Source organism: Nelumbo nucifera, chromosome 7 (assembly GCF_055504915.1).
Source record: "Nelumbo nucifera cultivar China Antique chromosome 7, China Antique-T2T, whole genome shotgun sequence".
In the NCBI taxonomy this organism is placed as follows: domain Eukaryota; kingdom Viridiplantae; phylum Streptophyta; class Magnoliopsida; order Proteales; family Nelumbonaceae; genus Nelumbo; species Nelumbo nucifera.
In genome coordinates, this window is record NC_142655.1 from 36,687,627 (window position 1) to 36,713,160 (window position 25,534).

Genomic DNA, 25,534 nt, shown 5'->3' on the forward strand with positions numbered 1-25,534 from the left:
ATTCAAATGAAGAAAATAAAAAAAAGGCTAAGAAATTAATACTAATGTTTGTAATGGTTAACTCAACGGTTATCCACAACCCAAACCCAACCCATTTAAATGGACGGGTTAGGTGGCGAGTTGTTCACACAACCCGTCAAGTAAATGGATGGATTAGATATTGAGAGGGTTGGGTGAAAAATTGCTACCCCTAATGCTGCATACCTCATTTGAGGTGGGGTAGAAGTGGAGGTTTCATTCTGTAGTTGGTGCAGGAAGATGATGTTGTGACCTTCATAAGTGTCTATAGGGACCAAAGTATAAAAGCTGTTCTATTGTGGTTAGGTCCACGGGGGTATCCTGTGTCCCGTGTGGTGGTGTGACCCATCAACTTCGCTAGCTGCGCCTCGGCCTCTAACACCGTTTATGTGTAGTAGACTGCATCGTGTAGATCATGGTTTTTAAAATTGAATCGAACAATGAATCGGTTAGGGGTCTGGTTCTCAGGTTGAACAGTTTGATTGTTCAAACTCAATGAATAGTCTATTCTGACAAAAAAAATTAAAAAAATTAAAAAAAAATCAAACCCTTAAACGGTTTAACCACCTGGATCAGCGATTTACTACCAAATCAACGTTTTTTTTGTGAAATAACAGTTCTGGGGTAAACGAAACCGGTCATATGACCGGTTCCTGGTTTTTTCGGTCAAAACCATGGTGTAGATACACTTCCATTACCATGAAGGGTGCCTTGGTCCCCACAATGCGTATCTGCTTCCCTCCTATGATGGCCTTGGAACACTGTTCGTTGATACATGAATAATGGGTACCCACAATGCGTACCTGCTTCCATTACCATGAAGGGCGCCTTTTAGATGAATAATGGCCTACCCAATAGGATGCATGTGATAAGTTGTCTTTCCTGCCACAGTCTGAAACCCAATAGGACGTGATGAATGCGGAATGCCCAACTTCAACCTGTAGCATCCGTGAGCTCAGGGTTTAAGACACATTGGCATTGAAGTTGGAAATCTCCATAGTCATTGTTTTGTCTCCTATGTCCTCAATCCCAATCACATGCACAATGTGCACTGAAGCTAAGTTCACCAAGTTGCTCGTGGCCACTAACATTCTTCGCACCTTGTAGCCATTGAGACACTTCATGAATGGCGAGTTTGCCATCATGTCCTTGGGGCCAAAAGTAACTGCCCTATTCTTTCTCTTCCAATCTCTACCAACACCATTGCGGTCTTATATTGCACATGCAATTACTACCTCCAGTACACTCTCCTCTTAAAAGAACCTCTATAGATAACTACTCTGAAAAAACCTCATAGCCAAGACTACTGGCGATTAGGGTGCTCAACCGAACTGTGGGGCTTTTTTTTGGAACCGAATTGGTACTATTGGTTTTAGAAAAACCAGTAATTGAAACCGAACCGAATCCAGTCGGTTAATTGGTTGGCCGGTTTGGTTAATCATCGGTTCGGTTCATTGGTTTTTCAGTTTTCTTTTTAATTTTTATAATATATATTATATAAATATATAATAAAAATTATAAATATATATATATATATATATATAAATATTGTATTTTAAATAATAAATAATATATCATATACTATATATATAATGCATATTTATTAACTTATAATATATAAAAAATATAACATATATAACATATATAATATATATAATATACATAATATATAGAAATATATGTATACCAGTTGGTTCGGTTAACTATGGTTTTTTATATTGGTTAACCAAAACAGAACCAGTACCTTCGATTTTTTAAAAACACAGAACCGAAACTGAATCAACCAGTTTGGTTAACCAATTTTTTGGTTCAGTTTCAGTTGGTTTGCTTTTTCGGTTTTTTTGCTCACCCCTAACTGGTGATATCAAGTTGTGGACTACTCCATCGACCATCAGAGTCAAATCGTTAGACTAAGAAAAGAAGAAAATCATAGTTGTTGGGTGTGTATCAAGTGACAATCAACACTCAGAAAAGAGTAGTTATATTATAATGGTGAAATGACTATTTTGTCCTCAATATGCAAATAACGTACAATAGAATAAGAAATAATCTAATATACAAGAAACACAGAAAGACAAAAATAACCCTCCTTTAGCTCTCTTTATCTCTACACTCCCCCTCAAATTAATGCCTGGGAATCTAGAGGACGCATGCGGAAGAGATAATGCCAACAAAGAGGTCGCTAATAAAATGGCAATAAACTTCTATGTGCTTTGTGCATTCATGAAAAATGGGATTGGATGTAAAGAGGGGAACTGAAAGTGGAGGCTCATGTAGAAGAGCCTTGAGCTAAATAATCTCACTACATAGCGAAGAAATGACCCTTTACTTGGGTTCAATAGATGATTTTGATATTGTAGATTGCTTCTTGCATTTCCTGGAGATAAGAGAGTCACCTAAGAAAACACACCAACCTGTAGTAGATCTTCGAGTGTCTAGACAACCTACAAATGTGGTTGTCATGAAGATGATCCAAATTGGCTTATAATCTAGACTACGTATGATACATCTGGCCAAGTCATAGTAAAATAAATTAAACTACCCACCAACTAGTGATAAAGAGTAGGATCTTCAAGAGAGAGACCATCATCCTTACTGAGTTTCAAATTAATCTCCAAGGAAGTGTCAACTAACTTGGAATTAGTGAAGTTATATCCATTATGGCAAGGTTAGTTGCATACTTATGTTGATTGATGAAATAAGCATGAGAATTATGACTGACCTCTAGTCTCAAAATGTACGTCAAGGGACCCAAGTCCTTCATCTTGAAAGATTCATTTAGAAGTTTCTTCAAATTAACAATCCCTTTGCACCATTCCTTGTGATGATATGTCATCAACATAGAGGAGAAGTATTGTCACTCCCTAATCCCAATGTAAGGTAAGGAGAGAGTAATCAAAGGAGCTTTGTATAAAGCTAGCATTAGTGATAACAGAATAAAATCTCTCAAACTAGGCTCTAGGTGCTTTTTTAAGTCCATAAAAGGATTTCTTGAGGCAACATATAGAGTGATGATCATTACAATATCCAGGAGGAGGTTTCATGTACACAATCTCCTTCAACTCTCCATGGAGGAATGCATTTTTCACATCCATCTAATGAATCTCCTATTATTTAGCAGCAAAGATGGGTAGGAGTGGTCAAATAGTAGTCATCCTTTCTACCTAAACAAAAACCTCTCCATAGTCTATCCCGTTCTCCTACTTGTAGCCTTCAGCAACAAGTCAGGCTTTTTATCTATCTAGACTTCCATCTAATTTTAATTTTACTGAATAAACCCATCGACTACAAATAATAGATGCTTCAAGAGGAGCCTTAACAAGTTCCTAGGTAACGTTATCAAGAAGAGCCTGAGTATAGAGTCCATGAAAATTTTCCACTGAGGAATGGCTACAAGGCTTAGAGATATCTGTACAAATAATAGATGCTTCAAGAGGAGCCTTAACAAGTTCCTAGGTAACATTATCAAGAAGAGCCTGAGTATAGAGTCCATGAAAATTTTCCACTAAGGAATGGCTACAAGGCTTAGAGATATCTGTAGTAGACAACACAACAACAAAAAAAAAAACTATGGTATAAAGAAAAACCATAATGGTTAGGAGGTTAAGAAATCCTAGAAGAATGACACAATGTAAGAGCAATGGAAGAAATGGTTTCAGATGTAGGAACAAAAGAAGTTATAGGAATGGAGGGAGTAAGTAGACCAATAGCTGGTGGTGAAGAAGAATTAGATAAAGGTGCTGCTGTAGTTTGTTGCTTTTGGAAATAAGTCTGAAATTACTGCAAAAGTGATGTATGAACATCTAAATATTTTGTAGTCAAAATTGTGCAATAACTTTACAATATGTTCAAAGAAAGATACATTCTCAAGAAAAATAACATTGCGAGATATGCGAATGCGATGAGTCATGGGATCATAGAAAAACAAACCCTTCTGATCAAGACAATAGCCCATAAAAGCACATAAAGTTGCTTGAGTAGTTAGTTTAGTGTGTTTGATGGATAAAACATGCACAACAAAATACCTAAAGCATGGAGAAGTCTGAAGGATGATGGAGATATTGGAAAGTAGAAGAGTTGTCTAGGATTAATGATGGAAGAAGATTTATAAGGTACACATGCAGATGTACTAATGTTGGTTGCCTCCACCCAAAACTAGGAGGGTACATGGGAATCTTGTAAGGGAGTTCTAACTACACTCAAGATGTGTCTATTCTTTCTTGTTGCCACTTCATTCTTTCGTTGAGTTCTAGGACAGGATTTCTGGGATTGAATACCTTGTTGTTTTAAGTAAGTTTGAAAACTCTCATCAAAGTACTCTCCCCTTGAATCCAAATGTAGAATGCATTTGTTGGTTTTGAACTAGGTGGTAACAAGGGCTTGAAATAGTTTGAAAATAGAGAACACTTTGGATTTCTTGTAAAGAAAATATATCCAATTAAAACAAATGCAATTATCAATGAAAGTCAGAAAATACTTGTACCCCAACCTAGAAACAAGTTGAGACAACCAAACATTACTATATATTAATTGAAATGGAACTATTGCATGTTCAAAGTGAGAATGAAAAGGCAAAACATGGCTCTTACATAAGTAGCAAGTGATACAAGCTTTATTCATGTCCTTTAGAGAAGCAACAGATGTTGGTAAACTACCAAAAGTAAACAAGTAATCAAGTTTCTCAGAAAAAAGATGGCCAAAGGGTCTATGCCATAAGTGCTAAGCATTACTACAATTAATAGTCTTAAAACAAAAAGTATTAGAAAGTAAACAAGAAGTGGATGTGGAAGGAACTTTTTTCTTCTCGAATTCCAAAGAAAACAATTAACCTAGTCTAAGCCCCTTCCCCTTCACCTCCCTAGTGTGCTAATCTTATATTAAACAACGACCCTAACTGAATTTAATTCAGTTTGGTTCGGTTTTTTGTTCAGTTGGGCCTTGATTCCACATAAATGATAAACATTCAACAACTAATGAATAATTGATAATTAATAAGTGTTATTATTTAAAAGTTAAAATGGCCCCAAAACCCAATGATTTTAATTAATTAACTATTATTAATTAAAAGTTAGAATGACCTTAAAGTCCAATGGTTTTAATTAATTGGCTATTATTAATTAAAAGTTAGAATAGGCCCAAAGCCCATGCCAATGGGGAGTTGCCGAATTGGCCATTATTCACAAACAATTAATGATTAATGTACAATGAATAATTAGTCTAGGTTTAAATTTACTATTATTAATTAAAAGTTAGAATAGGTACAAAGCCCTATGCTAATGGCGAATTGCCAAATTGGCCATTATTCACAAACAATTAATGATTAATGAACAATTAATAATTAGTCTAGGTTTTAATTAACTATTATTAATTAAAAGTTAGAATGGGCCTAGAGTCCAATGGGGAATCACCAAATTGGTTATTGGGAAATATAATAATTAATTGGCATAAAGTATTAAATATAACATTAAATACTCAATATACTTCATTAAATAAATCACTAATTCGGTTTTTAGTTCGGTTCAGTTCAAAATCTCAACCAAACCAAATTGAAGTCAAAAACCGATTTTTGAAAAAAACAAAAACTGAACCAAACTGATACCCGAATTAATCAAACCGAACTAGCTTAATCAGTTTAGTTCGATTCAGTTTTTGATTTGTCAATCGGAATTGAACACCCCTAAATAGTATTACCATCTCAACAAAATAGAATTGATACCAAAAATTGATTTAAAAAAAAAAACAAAAAATGAATTGAATCGATACTTGAATGAACCAAAATAAACTAGCTTATTTGGTTTGGTTCAGTTCGATTTTCAATTTATGAATTGAATTTGAAAACCCCTAAATAGTATTATCATCTCATCCAAACCAAACTAAAATCGACTACTGATTTAAGAAAAAAAACAAAAACCGAACCGAACCGATACCTGGATTAATCGAACCAAACTAATATTCGATTTGGTTTTTGATTTATCAACTGAATTGAACACCCTTAAAAAGTATTGCCATCTTTCACAAGTTATCCAACAAAAATCAAACTAGTAGTCAATTTGGGTACAAATAAAATCTTGGGTAGGTGAAAGTGAGAGGACTTAGAGATAAATAAATGCAAATCATCACAACAAAAAATGTTTAACTTTTCACCATTAGTAGTAACAATGCATTTATTAGAGGAGTGTGGTTTAGGAGACTAACCAAAGGAGACCCCTATCATGTGATTAGAGGCACTTGAATAAATGATTCATAGATTGTTTGATGAAGAACAAAAGGGAGGAGACTTTACAGATTGAGAAAGCAAAAGAGATAGTTGAGGACATAAGTTGTTGAATCTTCTCCTTTAACATACCACTGGAGGCATCACTTTGCGGAACCAATGAAGCGGTAGAAGATGAGGCACATGAACCCTTTATAGAAGTCTGATAAGTCTTATAGGATCCCTTCTTCTGATTGAACCCACCCCCCTTTGGAGATCAAGTAAGGCACTCTATAATGATATGTCCCTATTGCTTACAATAAGTGTAGGTGTTCATTTTCATGTAGTGTGAGACAACATGCTCAAATTCTTTACATTCATAACACTGTACCAAATAAATTTTTTCTTCCCCTTGGGCTTTGTTGCAAGGAAAACAATATTTATGTTAGAGTCCTTCTTCCCATCAAGTGTAGTCTGAGTAACCGGCCTAGTTTCTTCTCTAGAAAGCTCCCAAAGAATAGTGTCTAAGTATGGAAGAGTCTCTCTATTGTGAATAATAGATCTAACTAGGGATGCAAACGGATCGGGTTGGATTTGAATCTGGTCCAATACTGTTCATGTCTGATCTGAAGATCCGATCAGATCTGATAGGACTTGATTTGAATTTGAATCCTATTGGTAAGTTAGATCTTCGATATGATCTGATTTGACTTATTTTCTTTAAAAATTTATAAATTATTAAAAGAAAAATAAAATGTACTAATTTAAATAAAGTAAAAACAAAAAATACAAGTATTTTTTAATTATTTTTGTCATATATATACATATTTTTTTTTATAAAAAATAAATAATATAACAAATTTATAAAAATATAATATAAAAAATATATTTATAAATAAATAAATAACACATATATATGTATTATATATATTTATATTTATAAATATATAATATATATTGTATCGGATCGGATAGGGGGTGATCTGAATTCGATCCGATTTATGATCAGATCCTATTATCCGATTCAAAGATCCAAACAGGGGTGATCCGAATTCAACCAAATATGATTGGATCAATCGAATCCTGATCCGATCCATTTGCACCCCTAGATCAAACAACTTTGAATTCTAGCTTGAGATACATTAAGAAATGCATCATCTCCCTTCTATCAAAATGTGCCTTCATAAACTTCATAGAACAATTTGAAGGATCTTCTCCCATGTATATTAGCTCATACTTAGTCCATAGAGGTTAATAATTCCTACATAATATTCTTGAATTCTCCTCTCCTCTTAACGATAAGAGAATATGCCATCTTCAATTTGGTTTTGTCTAGAGAGATCTTCTCAAGATATTGATAAATCTCATAAGTGGTTTGGTACCCTCTTACAGGAATGGCAATATAAACTTCAATTGATCCAAGGATCCATGAGGCAATCTTTGCTTTATCAATTTTCCATTGCTTTAGGGCCTTAGCATCTAAATCATGAGGTTTAAAAGTTTCCATCCAAATAATCGTAAAGCTCCTTTGCCTCAACATGGAATTGGAAGTGAAATTTCCATAGAGCATAATTGGATTTGTTAAACTTGATAGGAAGGACATAGGTTATTTTTTGAAGTCATTAAACAACAAGATAGCAGTGTAAAACTCAAAAAAAAAGTAGTAGTCCCCTCAAAAGAGGAGAGAAAAGTAAATATCTTTCAGCCAATTGTTCATAGGGGTGCAAGTAAGGCGAGTTGAGCCGGATTTATGGTTAACCTGGGCCCAACCCTAAAATTTGGGCTAAGGCTTGAGCCCAGATTGAGCCAGAGGTTAAGCCCGATCTTCCCAACCCGAGCTTAGCCCACATTGTAATTTGATGCACTCAAGTTGGGCTCGAGCCTGGGCCAGGCTCAGGTTGGTCAATAAACCCACTCTAAAATTATATATATAGCACAAGCCCGACCCAAAAAATAAAAAAGCATGACTTTTTGGGCCTGAGCCTAGCTTGAGAACTGAAAATCCAAGCCTAGCCCATGTAAAATTTTAGGCTAGGCCGGTTCGGGCTCAGACTGGGCCCACCCAAGTTGCACCCCCATTTGTCCAAAAAAAGAAACTATAGTAGTCGGTCAATCCAAGAGAGAGATCAAAACCCTTCTTAAACTGATCCTATCCAAACCAAACCAAGAGAAATCAAAAGTAGTCTTTGAGAGGATTGGCGCTGTCTAAACCAATTTGGGTAAGATTCAGATGGGATATAGGAGAGGTTAGGCACCCCTCTCCCATTTCCAATAGGTGGGGTCTACATGAAGGTTCCAAGTAAGCATAAGGGAAAATTTCTTAAAATACCCCTATGGTTTAGGAAATTTAATTTTACCCTTACTATTACATATTGTCTTAAAGTACCCCTAAGTTTTCTGACAATTAACATCGTTGTTAAGTATAAATGAAAAAAATGAAATATTGAATTTTCCCTCCACTATTCATCAAATTTCAAAATAAAACCCAATTGATGAAAAATTTCAAGAAAATGATTGCATCAAAGCAAGCTAAAACAAAAATTCTGGTGTGAATAAAAACTTTTTCCTTCTTTTCCTTTTGGATTGGAGAAATATGAAAATTCGTATGAACCCATTTGTAGAGAGGACAGCGGAGAAATTACAGAGTTTTAAGGTGAGAAAATAACAACATCCCTTACGGTAGCTAAAGAAATTGATATAAGGTGAGAAAATAAGAGTTTTAAGAAAAACATAGTTGCCAGTCTCATCTGGGACTTTCCCGATTAATCGATTCCATTTCAAATCTTTGCTCGTTAAACAAAGAAAATGCTAGGGACCGTTAACATACGTAGGAACAATTGGAAATGACACAGCCAAATAATACACCTTTCCCTTTTTGCTTTAGTAAGAGGAAGAGAGAGTTCTCTACAATAGATTCGTTATTCCACCTATCTATTTGATGGTGTCAGACAACTCTTCTGGGTTGAGACGAGGAATTAGAAGCTGATCCGTGAGGAAAGAGTTGAAGAACTTCAATTTTTAGATAAAATTCCAACTACAATCTTTTCCTTTTGTTTTTCTTTTATTTTCACATTCAAATCGATTAAAAGAAACCAATGAAAAGCTAACATTCATAATCTCTATTGTCCAAAGAACTAAGCACTCAAATCGAATATTATATTGCCAGGCACTTGGGTCCAAACCCACCAAAAGAATAAAAGCTTATAGGTCCTATTCCAGCTTCAAAATTTTATTGGAAAATCCCAACACAAGAAATCTCCGAAGTGATGATTATAGTTTGAGCAAGAAAATCACTAAGATAAAACTGAGTTTATGGAGAGACAATAGTGTTTATATTGCGAAGCGCTGCATGACCAAGATGCAAATGCCGGCCATTAATAGATGTTCGTTCACCAACAAGAGCTTCTGGGGTTGAAGATACTGAAGCTGAAGACGAGAAGTAATACAGGCCATCTCTACTGATCCCTTGTAGAACTATTCTCCCCGAGTAATCTTTCACAAAATAACAATCACGGTGGACTTCAAAAAACATATCATTATCATGTGTAAAAGGACTGGTGGATAATAAATTCTTGCAAATAGAAGGAACATGGAAGATGTCCTTTATTGTAAAAGCATTTTGATCAAATAAAAGAAAAGATGAACCAGTATGATGTATGCACAAACCTTGCCCGTTACCAATTTTGACTTACCCGACTCCATGTACTCAGATTGGTTTTGTAAATTATCCAATTATAGTGTCATGTAATGAGTAGCACCCGAATCCGGATACCATGTTGGACCAAATGAGGGAGCATTTCCATTATTTGGATTTACAAATTGCAATTGGGGAGAACTAACCCCTCCATGATAAGCTGCTGGTTTGTTGTAAGAGTCATTTTGAAGACTGAAAATATAATGTGCACGACAGCATTGAAGGGAACTATGTCCTATTTTGTTGTAGATTTAATAAATAATTCCAAAATTCTTACCTCCACGACTACCTTCATTAAACTGTTGTTGATTAGGAAAATTATTCTGATGATTGTACTAAATGTTTCCACTTCCATGACCACGGCCACGACAACCTCCATTAAACATAGAGTGAAACTGTTGCTATTGTTACTTATTCAGAGAACTGTTGTATCCCTTGCCTTTGACTCCAACAAGATTGATATTAGGAGATTCAGAAAAACGGGCCTGATCTTCAAGCCAAGATTCATGATTGAGTAAAGAGCCGAGTACCTCTGAGATGCTGAGATCTGCTGCATCTGGACGATTAGTGAGAGTGTGGTCACTACTGATTCATACTTGTTACCCAAACCAGCAAGAATGTAGAGAATAAGTTCTGACTTTGAAACTTTTTGGGAAATAGTGTAGAGGCTATCCGCAACCGATTTAGAGCATTGAACGTAGGCTGAGATAGATAGTGTTCCCTTCTTGAGATTTTGGAGTTGCCTCTTCAGTTGAAGCACCCTTGACTGAGAGTGTGCTGAGTAACTCTAGACCAAGGCACTCTAGACTTCAGCGGAGGATGTCAAACCCACGATGTGGCCCATTACGCTTTTGGTGAGGGATGAGATTAGCCAACTGAGAACAAGCTGGTCAAGATCCATCCATTTGTCAAACTCTAGGTTCCGCATGCTCCCTGAACCAGAGGGATTAGGAACCTCTTCTGGTGGTGGTTTCTTTTTGCCTTCGACAAACTCCACTAGATGGTGATGAAGGATGGGTAGGAATTGCGCCTTCCATAACAAATAATTGTTTGCATTCAACTTGATCGGTAGAAAGTGCATTACATTTTGTATGGAAGGTATAGAACTTGTAGTAGCTGAAGAGCTAAGTTTGCCGCCTTGTGCAGTGCTATTGTTGTTTGAACCAGTCGACATGGCTCTGATACCAAGTTTGAGCAAGAAAATCGTTGAGATAAAACTGAGTTTATGGAGAGACAAGAGTGTTTATGAATCGTTTGATAATTTGTCAACCGTGAGTTCCACTATTTATAGAAAGTATAAGAGTTAGAGTCATGCATGATTCCAATAGTTTACAAGTAGAGAGTTATGGATAAACAAGGAAAGCTATTGAGATAACTATATAGGGATAAGTTTATCATGATAAGCTTATCAAGAAGAACCCTTATCATGATCCAGAACTTATAGAGTCATTTTTGGATACGTTAGTTATTGTTGTTCTATCAATTACCGTCACCTCCAGCAACCTTAAATTATATCAACGTCTGCCAATTTTTTCAATGGAGTGTTTCCTAGATGTGCGGTTAGAAGTAAACATCAAAACAAAGGACAGAGAGAGTGTAAGATGAGATATAGACAAACAGAGAATGTGCGATGAGATATAAACAAGACAAACAGAGAGAAGAGAGAGACAAGGGAAAGTGAATGTTTCTTTAGAAAAGGTTCCCTGATGGTGTTGCTGTTATGTATTTGATATATGTATATATACATCGAGAGTTGTGTTTGTACATGATTACTAGGAGTTTGATTTATACAAGAATAGTTACCAGTTTTGGCTTATCTAGAAATACAGTCCTATCTTATATGGGACTTACAGCTTAAGTCTTATCTTCACAATAACGAGAGTCCTCTTGGATTGGTGCACTAGCACACCCCCTCAAACACAGCGGCAAGGGAATGATGTTGACTTTGCTATGTAATTCAAGAAGTTGAGTTCGAGGGAGCCCATTGGTGAGGATGTTAGCCAACTCATCTGTAGAGGAAAGATGTCGAACTATCATTGCTCCACTGGTGACCCGATCCCTGATGAAGTGATAATACACCTTTACGTGTTTTGTACGGGCATGATCAATTGGAATTGTGGTAAGATAGGTTGCTCCGATGTTATCGCACCAAAGCACAGGTGGGGAAGAAATAGGTATGTGTAATTCTTTTAGAAAGGACGTGGGCCAGATGACTTTAGTTGTAAGATCAGTGAGAGCATGAAATTTAGCCTCTGTGCTAGAGCGAGCGATAGTGTCTTGTTTATGAGCCCTCCAACTAATTAAATTTTTTCCAAGAAAAACAACCATTCATCCAGTTGATTTTTGGTCATCTAGACAACTGGCCCAATCAAAATCACAATGCCCATGAACGGATAGGTCACCTGTGGAAGTGAAGGATAGATAGTAATCAATTGAGCCTTTTAAATAACAAAGAATGTGTTTAACAAAACTCCAATGAACATTAGTAGGCTGTTGAAGGAATTGACATGCTTTGTTCACACTGAATGCAATATCTGGCTTGGTGATGGTGGCATACTAAAGAGAGCTGACAATGTTACAATACTTAGAGGGATCTTCAAGAGGCTGCCCTTCATACATGGAAGGGGAAGAATGTGTAGGGAGAGGTGTAGCAATTGGTTTTGAATCTACAAGATGACACCTATGAAGAATGTTGAGTATGTATTTGCGTTGTGAGAGTTGCAGTCCTGAGAAGGTGGAGTGAACCTCTATGCCAAGAAAATGATGGAGTGTCCCAAGATCTTTGATTGCAAAAGAGGAGGCAAGGTGATTTATGACTGATGAGAGAGTGTCTTCATCATTTCCAATGAGCAACAAGGCATCAACATAAACAAGAAGATATATAAGAATGCCATCATGATTATAAATAAAGAGGAAATACTCGGAGTTAGAGGTCACAAAACAAATTCAACTAGCTTGGAGCTTAGCTTAGAGAACCAAGCACGGGGTGATTGTTTCGAACCATAAAGAGCCTTCTGCAGTAGACAAACATGAGAGGGGTATTGCAAATCCTTAAAGCCTTGAGATTGGCACATATAAACAATTTCATGTAAATCAACATGCAAGAAAGCATTACTGACATCAAATTGACAAATCCACCACTCCTTATTTAGAGAAATTCCAATAATAGTTCTGATAGCGACAAATTTTACAACCGGACTGAAGGTATCACAGATATCAATGTCGGGTTGTTGAGGGAACCCCTGAGCGACCAACCTCGCTTTGTAACAATAATAGTTCTACATTCATGTGGGACTCATAGGGTATGAGAGTCTGGGTGCCGTTTGCCATGAGGGCATCAAACTCCTCACACATAGCTCTATGCCACTCAACCTGTTCATTTGCCTGAGAAAAGAGGTTGGTTCAATAGGCAATGTAGAACAATGTGCTAGTAAAGCCTTTGATAATGGATGTTGTGTAGATGCACGGGACTAAGATCTCATAGTCATAGAATGAAACCGAACCGGTGGAGGTTCCGATTGAGCGTCTCTCATGATGGAATCCACCGATCTCATCCTAGGCTCAGGGGAGGGAATAGGTGAGTTTGGAGAAGGAAGGTTGTCTGGCAGTGGTTCTGGTGAAGGAGAAACTGGAGGAGAAGGATCGGGTGTAGGGTGGCAAATAGAGGGAGTAGAAATGTAAGTGCCTTGGGAAATAGGAGGATGTGATGAAAGTGCACTGGTAGCAAATGGGAATATTGTTTCATGAAAAACATCTTGACTAATGAGAACATGGCCTATGAGTGGATTTAAACAACGATAGCCTTTATGAGCTTGGTTGAATCCAATAAAGGTATGAAGAGAGGACCGGTATGTGAACTTTTATTTATTAAATGGGCGAAGGAAAGGATAGCGGCTACAACTGAAAACTTTCAAGATGGAATAGTCGGGTTGTTGTTTGAACAAGAGTTGATATTGTGAAGATCCGTGTAGAACAGGTGTAGGCATGCGGTTGATGAGAAAAACAACTATTTGGACGGCCTCATCCTAGTATGACAAAGGCATAGAGGAATGAGAAAGCAAGGCCGATGCGGTTTCAGTAAGATGTCTATGTTTGCGTTTCAGAGCACCATTTTGGGCATGAGCATGAGGGAAAAGTTTTGATTGAAATTGTTTTATCTTGCAAGAGAACAAGTTTTCAACCAATGTTTCAAAGCACAAGAATGTTTGCAGAGCATCATATTTGTGATCTATAGGAAACACCCAACAATATTTACTATAATCATCAAGAAACATAATATATTAATGAAAGCCATTATGTGAAGCTATAGGGACAGGACCCCAAATATTAGAGTAAACTAACTCTAGGGGAGATGATGAACGATGATGAACACTATTGTATGGTAGGCGATGACTTATTGAAATAAGACAATGATGACAAACAGTAGAAGAAGTTGCAGCCGAAGAACCAATATTAGAAAGACCTTGTTGAACAATCTTGAATGCTAGGTGACCTAGTTGATAATGCCAAGAATCATAGGAGTCAATAGTGTGAGATAAATTAGTAGGAGATGGTGCATCCGGTGGCAAAAGTTCATAGAGACCATTCTTATATATTGAGACCACACATGAGGAGGCTCCCCGAGGATCGATCATTTACCAACAAAAAGTAAGGTTAAAATTCAAAATAGCAGTTATTGTCTTTAGCAAATTTACTAACTGATAGAAGGTTTTTGGTAATATTAGGGACATGGAGAATATTGGTAAGATGAAAGAGACTATTATTGATAGAGAAAGAAGAATCACTAGCATGAGAAATAGCCAAACCTGTACTATTACCAATACGAATCTGATTAGCCCTAGTATATTCGGATATGCTCTATAGGTTGTTCAGATCGGCTGTGACATGATGAGAGGCTCCAGAGTCCAGATACCATGCTGAATCGGTGGAGGGAGTGAAACTAAATGGAGGTCGAGAGGCAGATTGCTTACTTGCAGTATTGGAAGAAGAGTCACCAAGAAGAGAAGAATTACGTTGCAAGAGCCATGCTTCATGATTTAATAGTTGTCCAAAGAGATCAGATAGAGCAAGAGAAGAGAAATCAGATTTAGCTGTTACCGAGGTAATGGATTGATCATAATCAGGCCCGAGTCAACTAAGAGTGCTGAGAAGAAGATCCCGGTTGTGGACAGGTTTAGACACAACAGCCAACTACTCTGCTATGTTTTTTATCTTTTGTATATATTCAGTAATGGATGAAGAGTTTTTCTTAATGTTCATGAGCTGCATGCATAGTTGGAGAAGCCAAGCTGGTGAGGGGGATGCAAAGGCTTCTTCTAATGCCTTCCAGACATCCCTTGATGTTCTGAGGCCAACGATTTGATTGGTGATACTTTCAATGAGTGAGGAGATAATCCAATTCATGATAAGTTGATCAAGTTTGATCCAAATGGGGTATTTGGGATTTGGAGTTTGCTGCCCTCCAGAGAATACTGTTTGTGGAGGACTTGGGAGTGTTCCATTTACAATTCCTTCAATTTCATGGGCTCTGAAAACTGGTACAAACTGAGCCCTCTAAGCAACTTAATTTTCCCCATTGAGTTTTATGGGTAGAAAGTGGGTAATGTTCGAAAAATTGATACAAGATGAGAGGTTGGTTAATGTATTGGGAGAGATGGCAGTGGATGGAATGTTGGTTGAGGAGCTTTCTGTTGTCATTGGCTCTGATACCATGTGCGATTAGAAGTAAATAGCAAAACAAAGGAGAGAGACTGTGCGATGAGATATAGACAAATAGAGAGAATGTGTGATGAGATATAAACAAGACAAATAGAGAGGAGAGAGACGAGGGAAAGAAAATGTTTCTTCAGCAAAGGTTCCTTGATGGTGTTGCTATTATGTATTCAATATATATATACATTGAGAGTCGTGTTTGTACATGATTACTAGGAGTTTGATTTATACAAGAATAGCTACTAGTTTTGGCTTATCTAGAAATACAGTCCTATCTTATTTGGGATTTACAACTTAAGTCTTATCTTCACAACAATTAAAGTCCTCTTGGACTGAGCAACAAGTGCTTTGGTTTCAAAGTTGGAATGACCCTATCTATCTCTCCCCAGCGAGCATCCTTGTTCCTATTCTTGACAGATTTTTTATCAAGTTTCATAATTTTAACTTTTTGTACAAAAACTCCTTGCCATCCATCTCAAACTCATCATCATTAGCTTCCCGTTCAACTTGGAGCCCTTCTTCCCTCTCCAACTCTTCAAGTCTTTGTAAAATGTTTGGATGGATAAAGTTAGCAACATTGCGACCATCAATTTTTTCTAGCATTATATCTTCTTTCCATTCATCATTTGCTAAGATATAGTTCTTCCTCAAGTTAGTTCAGTAAACACCAGCCCCACCATTCTCACCCTCCAAATCTTTTTCAAGTTTCCTCTTCTCTTTTTCTGTCGCCAACTTAGCTTTGGCTTTCAAAACTGCCTGAGGATTGAGGAATATAAGCTAGGAGTGATACATTTGATCACCATACACATGCGGCCAAGTGCAGTCGTTGGTAGTGACTCAACATCAAAGCACGTTGGAACAAAAATTCCAGTGTGAATCAAAACTTTTTCCTTTGTATGAACTCATTTGCAAAGAAGACAGGGGAGGGGAGCTTCTACTCAAAGTGTTCCTGTGGTACCATCACTATTGACTCAAAGTGTTCTACCACCTAAACTTTTGTTCTGCGATCCACCGTTCTCGATAGGTTTTACCATCTACCACCTACGATGGCGACACCGACACGTATGGGCGCTCTGACCACTAATGCATTGGAAACTGCATAGAAGGCGGTGTCTACCAAACATTCTCGTGGTCTAGGATAAATGGCAAGGAAGGTTTTAGACAATTGTTAAAAAAATTTAATGATACTTTAAAACAAGATGTAAATAGTAAAGGTAGAGTTAATCAATTTCCTAAACCATAGGGATACTTTATGAAATTTGCCCTAGCATAAATACAAATACATAATTCTTAATCAACCAAGAAAACAAAGAAAAAGAGAGAGCGAACACAACAAAGACAACCAACTACAAGAAACCTCTTTTCTATTTTTATTTTTATTTTTCATTTGTTTACTTATTATATTGTATTGATATTTCATTCTCCCTTCTTGATTATTTTATATGTATATTCATTATATTTACAATTATTATTATTATTATTATTATTATTATTATTATTATTATTATTATATTTTTATATTTCATTTTTTTATTTTTATTATTATGTATTTTATATATACATATCCTTTATTATTTTTACTATCATTCTAATTGTTTTTATCATTTTGTTTCTTTTTATTTTATATTTTTTACTTATTATTAATATTAATTTATTATTGTTTCTTGTCATATGTGCACTTCATTATTGCTTTCCACTTATCATGTTTATATTTTTACTTACCATACTTTTATTATTATATTTTTGTCATGTCCTATGTATGTATTTATGCATGTATATTTTTGCATGTGTGTGTATTATTTGATTATTATTTACTCTTATTACTTTTTAATTATTATCTTTGTCTTTTTCTTTTTATATATATTATTCTTTGTATTATTTTATTTTTGGGTAAATTGCTGAAACCTCCCTTGAACTTTGTGACATAGTTGCAAGTAGACCCTCTTTTATTAAAATCTTTTAAAAAGGGACATGGAAATGTCCAAATAACCATGCAATCACTAGCCCAAACCCTTCCACTCTCTTTTTAATATTTATTTATTTTTCAAATTTGCACTTCATATCAATTTTCCCAATTTTTAATTATTGTTCAAATGGTAGTATTAGATTCACGAAAAAATATTACAACTGCGTGTCATGAGGGAGTCCACAAACACCCCACATTTATCAGGGTGCATTGGAAACATCTTTCAAGGCCCTTGTGGATTGATGTTGGGCTGACGTCTAGAAAAGGTGTTGGAGGGAGATTTCTTTATTATTTTCCAACAAAAGGACCCTTATGGGCAAGGATTCTAGGTGTAACATATATGAAGCACGGAGAGTCGTTGTGGTCTACTAAAGGTGGTTTGTGTTTATCCACTTTGGTTAGCATCCTGAAAGTCCATGATTCTATCATGGTATGCATGACATGGGCGGCAGATCAGAGCCATTAAGGATCCATGGCTTCTTGGTATTACAGCTTGTGTCCTCGTGTTCACATGACAGTAATTGGTTCATTCAAATTTCGTGCATAAATTTAAAGTAAGAAAATGAGGATAAATGTATATAAGCGGAATATAATTTTTAGGAAAAATTGTCGATAGGTACCTTATACTATAGGCCGAGTGCTAATTTAGTACCCGAAATTTAAAATGTATCCAAATTTTTATTTTGCAACGATTTAATACCTGGCGTTAACTCACCATTAAGTGTCATGTGAAAAAACACAAATGCCCTTTATGTATCATCTAATTTTCTTTATCAACCTTCTATTAATAGGTGATCCTAGAGTTGCTAATCCCGTTCCCTCAGCCATGTCCACCAGCCCATCCTTTCCAACATTGACAAACTTCTAGTCAAGCCCTCGTTCCAGGTTTTGGTTAATGACTTAGTGCTTACCAAACACGAATGGACATCGACCATCAACCATCAACCATCCTGAGTTGGCATTGAACTCTCTCTTTGGAGCAGAACCTCGTTGTGGTCTATTATTAAGGCCAAGCATGGTAAAAAGACTAAAAAACCCGAAGAAGTCAAAGAAGTGGAAGGTGAAGACGAAGCCAAGAAGAAGATGACGAGGTCCAATTCGGTTCCGTTTCCATTGTGATCATGTTTCGGCGAGAAATTGAAAGCAAAAAGTTGGACTTTGTTTCATTTTCTTGAGAAAGAAGATGATGAACAATGTCTTTTATTTCCAAGGGCAATCCTGACATTTTCAAAAGTCTTAAATTGCACATGAGGTCACGTGATATACATAACTAATGGTCCATTAATGGTGGGTACTACATTGTCGCAAAATGAAAGTTCGGATACAAGATTGTCGCATTTTAAAGTTCGGGTACTAAATTGGCACTCGGCCTAAAGTATAGGGTACCTATCGAGAATTTTCCCTAATTTTTATCTTGTCTTTTTTTATCTTCCTCAATAAAGAATATTCTTTAATGTTTTTATTATGGACACAATTCGAAAAGCTTGATGACTTTCAATTGTAGGTGAAATAAATAGTGATCCATTGAGTTTGTCCATGAAAGACAAACTCAGATAGGTGAAGGAGGGCAGAGGTAATGCCTCCACCAGTCAGAACCCCTCGTTTAACAGAATGGATGCCTTCACTAACTTCATCACCTTGGAGCCACTCCCACATCACTTCAAGGCTCCCACACTAGAGACGTATGATGGAACCACCAACCTAGATGACCACCTAGAAAGCCTCTCAGCAATCATGCTCCTGTATGGGTACTCCAACGTCCTAACGTGCCGAGCTTTCCAGGTGACATTCAAGGGAATGGCGCGTAGGTGGTTCTCCGGGCTCCCACCTTGGTCCATCAATTCGTGGGAGCAGTTCACCAACTTGTTCCTCACCCACTTTGTCAGTAGCCAATGGTGCCAGAAGACCGTTGTTTCCCTTATGTCAATCCGACAAAAGCATGGAGAGAGCTTGTAGTCTTACATCGACAGATTCAAGAAAGAACTCGGGGTCCGAGACCTCGACCCCTTAGTATCTATGCATGCCGCAATCAATGGCCTCCAACTTGGATCCCTCAAGTGGTTTGTCACCAAGACACTACCCAAGAACAAGGTGAAATTTTTGAAGAAGGGACAAAAGTTCATCGCCGCTGAGGAGGCCTTGGCCGACGAGCACCTCCAAGAGAATGAGGCCGACCCCAACTGAGGGGCCTTAGAAAAGAAGATGAACGATAGAGACGGCCGTGACCACGATCACTACAACAACAACAAAGATGTTGACAAGAAGCCGCCAGCCCCGTCCTTCAGCAAGTACACGCCACTCAACTCCACCCGAATGCATATCCTCATGCAAGTAGGGAAGGAGGAATACATGAAGTGGCCTACAAAGACAAAGAGGAACCCCAAGAGGAGTAACCCAAAAAGGTATTGCAAGTACCACCACAACACCGGCCACGACACTGAGGACTACTATGAGATGAAAATTGAAATTGAGTCCCTCATCCGTTGTGGTCACTTGAAGGATTATGTGGGGGGGGGGGGGGGGGCGATGCCAATGCCTCGTTCTCACAGTAGCAACAACAACACAACCTGTCTGGGGTCATCGACGTCATCGCTAGGGGCACAGCCTCAGCCTCGGCTTGTAAAGCCTACACTAGACACTCAACATCCAAGGCTTGATGCCCAAGAAACGAAAGATAAACGAAGTCATCCACCTTTTCGGACAATGACTTGAAGGGGGTCTTGGTGCCCCATGACGACGCATTGGTGGTGTCGATGACTGTCGCCAATTATATGGTGAAGAGGATACTCGTTGACAGCGGATCATCAATAGACATCATCTTCTATGACATTGGTGGTGTCGATGACCAACCCTTCATGCACTCAAGGTGGCCATCTACTCCTACCACCTCGCCATGAAGTTCCCAACTGAGCATGGCGTCGGAGTCGTCCGAGGGAATCAGCAAGTGGCCAGACAGTGCTGTGGTAGCACTAAAAGGGAAGAACAAAGAAGTTTTTCTATTGGAAGGGTTCGACCTCAGAGATGAACTAGCAAGTCGAGGACCTCATCTCTGTTCCCCTAGACGAGGCCGAGCCCGAGAAGATGGTGCGCGTCGGGTCTACCCTTCCTCTAGACACCCTTCCCGAACTGGCTAAGCATGGACCCAAGCTGTAGGCCAATTCGGTAGAAAAAGAGGAACTTTGCATTGGAGCGTTGGAAAGCCATTGGAGATGAGGTAGACAAGCTAATTGACGCTGGCTTCATCTGAGAGACCTCAACGGAGCCTGTTCCAAAGACAACTTTCCATTGCCAAGGATCGACCACCACAGGGTACGAGCTATTGAGCTTCATGGATGCCTTTCTCCGAGTATAATCAGATCAAAATGCACGCCGAGGATGAGGAGAAGACCTCGTTCATCACCAAGCATGGCACCCACTACTACAAGGTCTTGCCCTTCAACGTGAAGAATGCTGGAGCAACCTACCAACGACTTGTTAACAAACTCTTCAAGGATTAGATTGGAAGAAATGTTGAAGCCTATGTGGATGACATGGTAGTGAAAAGCTTGAAGGCCGGCTAGAACACCTCGGACATGGCTGAGACCTTTGCAGTGTCGAGGAAGTACAATATGAAGCTTAACCCTATTAAATGTGCCTTTGAAATTACCTCGGGAAAATTCTTGGGCTTCATCATCACCTAGAAAGGTATAGAGGCCAACCCGAAAAAGATCCAGGCCATACTTGACATGGAGCCACCTCGGTCCATCAAGGAGACACAAAGGCTCACTAGCCAAGTGGCTGCCCTCAATCGATTCATATCAAAGTTGGCTGACTGCTACCTACCCTTCTTCCGAGCCATCAAGCAATCGAAGGACTTCCAATGGACCAAAAAATGCGAAAGAGCCTTTGATGAACTGAAGTCTTAGCTCACCTCACCCCCTTTGCTCACACGGCCCCTTCCTGGAGAAACAGTATTCCTATACCACTTGGCCGAGGACAAGGTCGTTAGTTCGATTCTGGTGAGAGAGGACAAAGGCGTGTAGTGGCCAATCTACTATGTCAGCAAGGTCCTCTGCGACGTCGAGACCTAGTACCTTGAAGTGGAGAAGCTAGCCTTTGCTTTGGTGGTTTTGTTTAGGAAACTCAGACCCTACTTCCAAGCCCAAAGTACAATGTTGACCACCCAACCCCTCAAGTTGGTACTCTCCAAACCTGAGACCTCGGGTCGGCTGACCAAGTAGGCCATCGAGTTTTCTGAGTTTGACTTGCAGTACCGGCTGAGACTTGCAACCAAAGCGTAAGCCTTGGCAGATTTCTTGGCAGAGTGCACCTTCAGCAAAGCCCTTGGCCAGACTCCCGTAGAAGATGAGGGACCTTGGCCGACCTAGAGATTGTTTGTAGATGGATTCTGGAATGCTAAAGGAAGTGGAGTAGGCCTCATATTCCCCACCCCGGATGGCAACGAGGTGGAGTACGCACTGCAATTCAGCTTCTTGGCCTCTAACAACAAAGTTGAGTATGAGGCCCTACTCATCGAATTACAACTTGCCAAAGACCTCGGAGCCCCGCACATCAAAATCTTCAATGACTCAGTTGGTGGTGAATCAAGTAAATAGGGAATATGAAGCCAGAGAACCAAACATTGCTAAGTATTTGGCCAAAGTACAAGAGTTAGCCCACCACTTTCAGTGCATCACCTTGTAGCAGGTCCCACGGGCCGAAAAGATGAGGGTCAATGGCCTATCTAAGTTGGCAAGTGCTTCGGGTCTAGCCCTCGGCTACACTATCAGTACAAGAAAAATGACCGCTAATTCTATACATTGTTTTCATATAACATTTTCTTTTAATTTTTTCAAATTTGTTTTAAATAACATGTTTTCTCTATATTCATATAAATTGAAATGAAATACGAAAATAAAAAACATCAATTACAAACAAAATTTAAAAACCAATTCACCAGTCAAAACATCTAAATGACAAATACATCTTAATTTCAATTTTATAGATTCTTGGTTTGTACAAAATGTCGGAGTTTTCCAAATCAAAACTTACCCTACCTGTCCAGGGAAGGGATGAGAGATCCATCGTATGGACGCCCAAAGATTGCGGAATAAGGGGGCGAATTGCAAACATTTTAGAAATCATAATATATATACTTTTATATCTCATATAAAATATACTTTGCAAAACAAATCTCAATGATTTAAATCGGCTGCCAGTTGTCTTGGTTTCCATCAGTGAGAATGCATCCCCGATCATTACCTTCGTCCGACAAAGGGGCTGATCCTGTCACTTTGATCACCCACTCAGATGAATTCTCAGACTGTCCCAACATACCCAGGTTTTGACCCCCGCTAAGGATCTCACTGATTGATACATCAAAGACAACCAATCCGACACCTAGTGCAGTATCATAATCGAGTCTAGGTGTCGGGTGTAACTTTCCAGTTTTGCCCATCAATCTCCAAGGTCCAGGGCAATACTGGAAATCTAGTCCAGTTCAAAGATTCAATTAATCGTACATTGTATGTGCCTAGGGTCTCACCCTGGCAGCTGAGACAGGCCACCCCAATCGACTTGGTGGCACTATAGTGTCAGCCTCGTCTAGATAGGTCTCCCCAGACGGACCCACTGGCTATGAACATTTCTAAACTAACACGAGTCTCGTTAAGTGTTCAGTTTAAGGGTATTACATAGAAACATACCAAGGGAACATGAATCAAATATGCACTTTTATTCATTTACAATAAACTCATAAAGTACATCATTCTGATTGAAGCTAAGGGCATACAAAACTGTCTAACAGCTCCCGCTTGCACTTAGGTCCAATCAAGTACAAGCCGGAGTCCCATGCTTTCCACGTGTTTCTCAAGCACTTTCTGTGATAGTGGCTTCGTCAATGGGTCTGCTACATTTTCCGCTGACGCTACCTTCAGAATCAGGACGTCCCCTCTACCAACAATCTCCCGTAGTACGTGGTACTTCCTCTCGATGTGCTTCAACTTTGAGTGGGCTTGTGGCTCCTTAGCCTGAGCAATGGCTCCATTGTTGTCACACAACGATGGGATGGGTGATGTGCTAAACGGAACTACTCCCAACTCGTGAACGAACTTCTTCATCCACACAACTTCTTTGGTAGCCTCACTTGCGGCAATGTACTCGACCTCGGTCGTGGAGTATGCAGTGGACCCCTGTTTGCTGCTTTTCCAGCAAACAACACACGATCCTATCGTGAAAACATATCCAGATGTAGACTTTTTATCATCTGGATCTGACTGGAAATTGGCATCTGTATACCCTTGGATCTGTAGTGAGCTACCGTCGAATACTAGACAAAACTCTTTTGTCCTTCGAAGGTACTTAAGTATGTTTTTCACAGCAGTTCAGTGCTTCTACCCTGGGTTGGCCTGAAATCTGCTTACTACACTCACTGCCTGAGCAATGTTAGGACGAGTGCACAGCATGGCATACATGATGCTCCCTACGGCAGAGGCATAGGGAACGTCTTTCATGCCATCAATCTCCTCAGAAGTCTTGGAAGACATCTTCTTGGAGAGAGTGACTTTATGCCTAAAAGGAACATTTCCTTTCTTGGAGTTTTCCATGCTGTATCTTTTGACTTTTTTATCAATGTAAGCAGATTGGGATAATCCTATTATCCGCTTCGATCTATCTCTATAGAGTTGAAGACCCAGTATATAGGAGGCTTCTCCAAGGTCTTTCATGGAGAATTGCTATGAAAGGCATACTTTCACCGTAGTTAACATTCCTACATCATTCCCAATGAGTAGAATGTCATCTACATACAGAACCAAGAAGGTAACCTTATCTCCACTGTACTTCCTATAGACACAGGGTTCATCCGGATTCTGCTCGAAGTCAAACGATTTGACAGCAGAGTCAAAACGGATGTTCCAACTTCTAGATGCTTGCTTAAGTCCATAAATGGATGTATTAAGTTTATATACGATGTTTTCCAGACCTGCAGCAATGAAGCCTTGCGGCTGCTGCATATAGATATCTTCAGTAAGATCTCCATTCAGGAATGCAGTTTTGACATCCATCTGCCAAATCTCATAATCATGGTATGCTGCTACAGCTAGCAGGATCCTAATGGACTTAAGCATGGCCACAGGCGAAAAGGTTTCCTCATAGTCGATGCCCTCTTTCTGAGTGTACCCTTTTGCCACCAGACGAGCTTTGAAGGTCTCAACCCTACCATCGGGGCCCTTCTTCCTCTTGTAAATCCTTTTGCAACCGATTGCTTTTACCCCGGAGGGTGGATCTACTAGCGTCCAGACTCCTTTGGTCTCCATTGAGTCCATCTCTGCTCTCATGGCCTCCACCCACTTTTGGAAATCTATGTCCAACATAGCTTCTGTGTAAGTCACGGGATCCTCCTCACTAGTCAAGGTTTCCACCAGGTAACTATCCTGGTCATAACCATAACGGACTGGTGGCCTGGATACCCGAGTGGATCTTCTAGGTTGGTCACTACCTGGAACTTGTGGCACATCTCCCACTGCTCCTGAGCTCTCCTCATCAAGAACAACTTCCTGACGATGGGTGTCCAGGATGTAATCGGTTTCCAAGAATTGTGCATTTCGACTGCAGAACACTTTCTACTCACTTGGGTCATAGAATAGGTAACCTACAGAGCCTTTTGGGTAGCCTACAAATAGGCAACGACTGGTCTTGGATTCCAACTTGTCTGCACTCGTTCTTTTAACGTGTGCTGGACAACCCCAAATCTTCAAGTGTCTGACACTTGGTTTCTTTTCGGTCCAAAGATCATATGGAGTATTCGGAACCGATTTGGTTGGAACCCGATTTAGCACATAATTCGCAGTCTCTAATGCGTAACCCCAAAAGGATGTGGGTAACTCTGAGTGTATGAGAAGTGACCGGACCATATCCAATAGGGTCCTATTCCTCCTCTCTGAAACACCGTTAAGTTGTGATGTAGCAGGAG

General features: G+C 38.8%; 1 long non-coding RNA gene across 1 annotated transcript; it reads right to left on the reverse strand.

Moving 5' to 3' along the window:
- Positions 1 to 9,402: 9,402 nt before the first annotated feature.
- Positions 9,403 to 11,149, reverse strand: LOC148790364 (uncharacterized). The gene is made up of 2 exons (XR_016078817.1): positions 10,183 to 11,149; positions 9,403 to 9,703 (listed from the first exon to the last, which is right to left on the reverse strand). It is a non-coding gene; the product is annotated as an uncharacterized LOC148790364 (long non-coding RNA).
- Between the last annotated feature and the right edge of the window lie 14,385 nt (positions 11,150 to 25,534).